Source organism: Mandrillus leucophaeus, unplaced genomic scaffold (assembly GCF_000951045.1).
Source record: "Mandrillus leucophaeus isolate KB7577 unplaced genomic scaffold, Mleu.le_1.0 Scaffold92, whole genome shotgun sequence".
Lineage (NCBI taxonomy): Eukaryota > Metazoa > Chordata > Mammalia > Primates > Cercopithecidae > Mandrillus > Mandrillus leucophaeus.
In genome coordinates this window covers 820933-828006 of record NW_012110030.1, presented here as the reverse complement: position 1 = coordinate 828006, position 7074 = coordinate 820933, and the positions used below count along the sequence as shown (strand labels likewise).

Genomic DNA, 7074 nt, shown 5'->3' with positions numbered 1-7074 from the left:
AGTCTCGCTCTGTCACCCAGGCTGGAGTGCAGTGGCGTGATCTCAGCTCACTGCAAGCTCCGCCTCCTAGGTTCACGTCATTCTCCTGCCTCAGCCTCCCAAGTAGCTGGGACTACAAGTGCCCACCACCACGCCCAGCTAATTTTTTGTATTTTTAGTAGAGATGGGGTGAGCCCAAGAGTTCAAAACCAGCCTGGGTAACATAGTGGGACCCTATCTCTACCAAGGGAAAAAAAAAAAAAATTGTCCAAAAAAAGAAAATAGCCAGGCGTAGTGGCACGTGCCTGTAGTCCCAGCTACTAGGGAAGCTGAGGTGGGGGAATGGTTTGAGCCCAGGAGGTCACGGCTGCAGGGAGCAATGATGGTGCTACTGCACTCTAGCCTGGGTAACAAAATGAGACCCTGTGTCAAAGGGAAAACAACAGACAAATGTATGCCTTTCTTCATTTGACTTGTATTATCCCGTTTTGGGACTCTTATCCAAGCCCAGACTAGAAGACCGTGTCTTTAAAGAAAAGACCATCCACCAAACACTACTACTGTGCCGGCAACTTAAAGCTAGGCTAATATAAAATACTGCCACAAATTCATACAGCTGGAACAAGCCCTTGAAGTTTCAAAGGTAATGTGCATGGAGAAGAAAATAAAATTTGGTTAGTTCTTTAAAGATTTCAAAATTCAGTCCATTTCACACCACAATGTGTAGTCTTTTCTCCATAAAAGAAAATAGCCTTCTAATACCTAAATTGAAAGCTGTGGTCTACACTTTAAAATAGACTGAGGATTTCCCTGGATCTTTACACAGTAAGATTAGGCTCATATGGAGTACATTTTGCTTATAGTTAATTACAATGTTTGACATGATAGCTTTTTTGCTGCTTCTTTTTTATAAATGTTTTATATTCCCTAAATCTGTATTTTAAAATGAAACTATTTTCCCTTTTGCATTTTTATACATCAAATACCTACGATTTTACAGCAGTGCTTTGTGTTCTAGAATTCTCAACAATAACCATCATATAGCAAGTTTTGAAAGAAACAAAATAATTCTGCAGTGAAAGTGTCACAAAAAAAGATAAAGGCAAATATGAGTGCAAAAAGGACAGAGAAAAAAGGGGGAAAATGTCCAGTCAAATAAAAGACTGCAGAGAGCTTGAGACTCCCACCTTGAGTCTAGACTACTGAGAGTGTGAAGTTAATGGAGTTTCCTGGTTCCAGGCAGAAATAACTGCAATCCTCTTGGGAGAAAAGAATCATACATTTAGATCCAGAATTATTCCACAAATTAAGATCAAGTCTAAGCATACAAACAAAGATCACTGTGCGTACCAGGGAAAAAAGCCAACACCGCAGAGAGATAGCAGAAATAACGAACAAATTGTTCAGAACAGCCCCTCAGGTAGGACCACCAATACTGAATTGTCTTATTCTGTCGTCAAGGAATAAGAAATGTTTAAAGAAATAAAAAATAGAATCACTAAGACAAGCAAAGAAAAATAAACTATTTGGAATGTCCAGTCCAACCTGAAGGGAGAGGTGAACTCGAAAAGAAATATATCATCATTAAACTAAAAACTCAGTGAAAGAGTTAAATAAGAGAAGCAGTTAACCAGTATTAACAAGTAAGAAAAGTAGTTAACCAGCAAATAATATTTAGGACATTAACATAGTACAGTACAGAAACACAATGAGATTGAAAGTCTGAAAGGTAAGTTAAGCAACACTGAGGATAGAATACCCAACACTGTAAGACAGAATCTAATCAGTCCAAGAACAATGAGAAATTTAAAAAAACTAAATAAATTGGTAAAAATCTATTAAAATTAAAATTAAAACATTTGTTCATTAAATAAGACAATGTAAATAAGACAAACAAAACAGTGAAAAGAAAGGCCACAACTGGAGCAAATAATTCAACAAATATAACTGGCATAGTTTTGGTATCCAGAATAAACAAAGAATTCCAAATTTTAAAAAAGCCAAACAATCTAATAGGAAAATAGAGGACAGTTCATAAAGACAGGAATATGAATGGCCGATACAGACATGAAAAGATATTCTAAGCCATTTTTAATCAGAGAGGTGCAAATTCACATGACATATTTTACAGGCACAGGAATGACATCAAGTCGTAATACATTAAGTGTGAAGACTGGATCAGCATGAAGAAGCTTTTAAAGCTGTTGGAAATGTTCTGCGACTAGACTGGTGATGGTTGCATGAAAATCACTGACGTATACACTTAAAATGGGTGAATTTTGTATTATATAAATTATAGCTCAATAAAGCTGTCTTAATAATGATTATAAGCTGGGCACAGTAGCACACGCCTATAATCCTAATACTTTGGAAGGCCGAGGCAGGCGGTCACTCGAGCCCAGGAGTTTGAGATAAGCCTGGGCACCATGGCGAAACACCGTCTTGATAAAAAATATAAAACTTAGTCCAGTATGATGGTGTAAGCTTGTGGTCCCTGCTACTCAGGAGGCTGAGGTGGGAGGACCACTTGAGCCCAGGAATCTGAGGTTACAGTGAGCCAAGATCGCACCACTGTACTCCAGCCTGGTTGACACGGCAAGACCCTGTCTCAAAAAAAAACAAAAATGATACGCAGTGCTAAAGGAATATAAAGTGATACAAACTCTTAGAAAAGCAATTCAACAGTATCTGGTAAAGTTAAACACTCTATGAGCCAGCATTTCCATTCCTACGTAAATACCTTCAAGAAACTTTTACACGTGTAGACCAGGTACCATGTATGGAATGTGTTCATAGCAGCAATATTTATTTTTTTAAAAAAGAAAGAAAGAAAATGTTCACTGGCAGCAGAATAAAAAGAGGTGTATATTCACAAAGTAGAATATTATACAGCAAAGAAAATGAATGAACATTACAATAGCTTACAAAATAGTATGTATCAACTGGGAAATACTGTTGGGTGAAAAATCAAAGTCTCAGAAAACCACATAAAGTGGTACTATTTTTAATAAGGTCAAAAGTACGCCAAACTAAACATATTGTGTTAAAATATGTGCATGCCTGAGAAAACTATTTTTTACAAAGTAAAAATCAAACACAAAATTCAGGCCACCCCAGAGTGATGGGAGTGGCATAGCAGGAAAGGACTACAAGGGAGTGGTCCCTGAGCAGTGTTGTTAATGTTGCAGTTGTTGCCTGCTGGGTGAGTTTGGAATATTCAAAATCATTATGCTTTAAAACTTAAATATTTTGCACATATATAATCAAATACTACATTTCAACAAGCTGATTTTTTTTTTTTTATGACAGAGTCTTGCTCTGTCCCCCAGGCTGAAGTGCAATGGCACGATCTTGGCGCACTGCAACCTCCACCTCCCGGGTTCAAGCGATTCTTCCGCCTCAGCCTCCCGAGCAGCTGAGATTACAGGCACCCGCCATCATGCCCAGCTAATTCTGGGTTGTTTTTTTTTTCTTTTTTTGTAGAGACGGGGTTTCACTGTGTTGGCCAGGCTGGTCTTGAACTCCTGACCTCAGGTGATCCACCCGCCTCAGCCTCCCAAAGTGCTGGGATTACAGGCATGAGCAACTGCACCCGGCGATTTTTTTTTTAAGGTGTGCACTTTTATTCAACTGGTCTCAAGTCAGTGTACAGGTAAGCCCTGGCTGCATACACCCACTCCCAGGGAGAACAAAAGCCTTCATACATCTCAAGTTGGGGGACAAAAGAGGGGGGCCACGAAGGCTGATCATTCAAAATAAAACAAAATAAAAAAGTATTAAGGCAAAGATTTTAAAAATTTTGCATTACATAAATCACACGAAACCTCCCCTGTGTGGACTTAGGACAGGACCGGGCCATTCTCCTTAGAGAGAAGTGGGGTGGCTTTTAGGAGGGCAAACAATTTCCTGTAACAATGCATCTCACGATATTTGGAATGACTAGTAAAAAAAAGAACAATGTACAAACAAGAAACAAAGTCCTCGGCCACATTGTAGAACTTTGGGGGATGCTCGCTCCAACCAACTGCTGTCACCCCCCGTTCCAGTTTTTAAATCCTGATTCAAACCACAAAAACACAAAAACAAAAACAAAACAAAACAAAACAAAAACAAATAAAGCCATGCCAATCTCATCTTCTTTTCTGCACAAGTTAGGTTTTGTCAGGAAAGGGTGTAACACAACTAAGTCACAGTCTGCCTAGAAGCATTTGGAAGATGGACGATGGAGCCAGACTCATCATACTCCTACTTGCTGATCCACACCTGCTGGAAGGTGGACAGCGAGGCCAGGATGCAGCCACCAATCCACACAGAGTGCTTGCGCTCGGGAGGAGCAATGATCTTGATCCTCATCGTGCTGGGCGCCAGAGCGGTGATCTCCCTCTGCATCCTGCTGGCAACACTAGGGTACATGGTGGTGCCGCCAGACAGCACTGTGTTGGCATACAGGTCTTTGTGGATATCCACGTCACATTTCATAATGGAGTTGAAGGTAGTTTCATAGATGCCACAGGATTCTATGCCCAGGAAGGAAAGCTGTAAGATTGCCTCGGGGCAGCAGGCCCACTCATTGCCAATGGTGATGACCTGGCCATCAGGCAGCTCGCAGCTCTTCTCCAGGGAGGAGCTGGAGGCCACCATGGCCATCTCCTGCTCGAAGTCCAGGGCAACACCGCACAGCTTCTCCTTGATGTCATGCATGAAATCCCACTCAGTGAGGATCTTCACGAGGTACTCAGTCAGGTCCCGGCCAGCCAGGTCCAGACACAGGATGGCGTCGGGGAGGGCATACCCCTCATAGATGGGCACACTGTGGGTGACCCCATCACCGGAGCCCATCATGATACCAGTGGTACAGCCACAGGTATACACGGACACACGGCCTGGATAGCCATGTACATGGCTGGGGTGTTGAAGGTCTCAAACATGATCTGGGTCATCTTCGTGCGGCTGGCCTTGGGGTTCAGGGGGGCCTCGGTCACAGCATGGGGTGCTCCTCAGGAGCCACATGCAGCTCCTTATAGAAGGTGTGGTGCCAGGTCTTCTCCATGCCATCCCAGTTGGTGACGATGCCATGCTCGATGGGGCACTTCAGGGTCAGGATCCCTCTCTTGCTCTGGGCCTAGTCGCCCACATGGGAGTCCTTCTGACCCATGCCCATCATCACACCCTGGTGCTTGGGGTGCCACACGATGGAGGGGAAGACAGCCCGGGGGGCATCGTCACCTGCGAAGCCACCCTTGCACATGCTGGAGTCATTGTTGACGATGGGCACAGCAATATCATCTATGGTGAGCTGGCAGCGGGTGTGGACAAGCGGCAGAGAAGCGAGGGTGAGAGTCTGTGCTCACAGGGCAGACGTGGTCTTGGCCAACAAGATGATGTTTAAAATCATGACAAAGAGACTATCGGCCAGATGCGGTGGCTCAGGCTGTAATCTCAGCACTTTGGGAGCGGGCAGATCGCTTGAGCTCAGGAGTTCGAGATCAGCCTGGGCAACTTGCCCTGCCTCTACTAAAAATACAATTAGCTGGCCATGGTGGCGCATGCCTGTAGTCCCAGCTTTTTGGGAGAATGAGGCACCAGAACTGCTTGAATCCAGAAGACGAAGGTTGCAGTGAGCCGAGATTGCACCACTGCACTCCAGTCTAGGTGACAGAGCAAGACTCTGTCTTTTAAAAAAAAAAAAAAAAAAAAAAGGACTACTTCTTGAGTCATATCCCATGAGGTCACTTCTGTCCTGGCACCGCACACGGCAGGATCTTACTGACAAGAAGATAGTGGTATATTTCTCAAAAACAGCAGAAGCATTTTCTTAAGCAGTGACTCCTAAACAAACATTCTTCATGGCTCTGACAGATGTCAAAGAGTATAAATCGCAGGGCTGCAGGCTGGACAAACTTAAAATGGCAACCGCAGAACAGAATTCTTCACAATTCTCTCGATCAGAATCAGCTGGTGAGTAACTAGCTCATTAAGGCCTGGAGACTTCTGTCTTGCTTTGCTTTAGTACTGCCACCTGCTGCAGCTAACGCTGACTCAGTACATACCAGGGAGCAGGCCCTGTACGAGGTGTTTTATTTATGTCACCTCATTTTGTCCTACCAGCTAAACACTACTATCAACTATTATCAACACTGTTTTATAAATGAGGGGACTGCAGCAAAGACAGATAACTTGCCAAGACCTCACAGTTCATAATCACAGGGCCGGGGTTCAAGCGTGAGAATGAAAATTCTAACCCATGCTGGCTCTATTGTTTCTGAAGCCACGTGGCCAAACGATAAACCAGAAAGTCAACTCTCACTACACACTTTTTATATAATCAGGGACGGAGAAACTTCCCTCTATCTCCCAACACCTAGGAAAGTCAGTAATTTGGTAACTATATTTCCTATTTTTTTAAAACACTCCCTGTCAAGAAGATGTTTTAAAAAATACTGGCATAGAGGAAGTACAGGATATACTCACAGATATGCATTTTTTAAAAAAAAAAAAAACAAACTAAACAGAAATATTAATTTTATTTTACATATCTACATGTGGCTCTTGTAGAAAATCCTAAAGGGGACCCAAACCATATGACGCCCCTCTTTAAAGGAGACCAATTATCTCAACATTTACTAAAACAGTCATATCCCATGCTCAGAATGTGTCATTTTTACATATGAAAAATTTAAAACACAACAATCTATACTACTTTATGACCAGGCACAGTGGCTCACGCCTGTAATCCCAGCACTTTGGGAGGCCGAGGCAAGCAGATCACCTAAGGTCAGGAGTTCAAGACCAGCCTGGCCAGCATGGTGAAACATCTCTACTAAAATGAAATATAAAAATTAGCCAGGCGTGGTGGTGGGCGCCTATAATCCCAGCTACTACAGAGGCTGAGGCAGGAGAATCCCTTGAACTCAGGAGGCAGAGGTTGTAGTGAGCTGAGATCGTGCCACTGTACTCTAGTTTAGGCGACAAGAGCAAAACTCCGCCTCCATAAAAAAAAAAGAAAAAGAAAAAGAATAATCTCTACTACTTTATTCATATTTTCCAGACTATTAAGCCCCTTGACAAATTCAACTTTTCTTTTTTTTTTTTTTT

General features: G+C 42.6%; 1 protein-coding gene and 1 pseudogene across 5 annotated transcripts in view; both read right to left on the bottom strand.

Moving 5' to 3' along the window:
• KDM4C (lysine (K)-specific demethylase 4C) overlaps positions 1–7074 on the bottom strand; it is a 443327-nt gene that overhangs the window by 342414 nt on the left and 93839 nt on the right. The gene's annotated exons all lie outside the window — the stretch shown is intronic.
• On the bottom strand, positions 4178–5272 carry LOC105531886 (annotated as a pseudogene).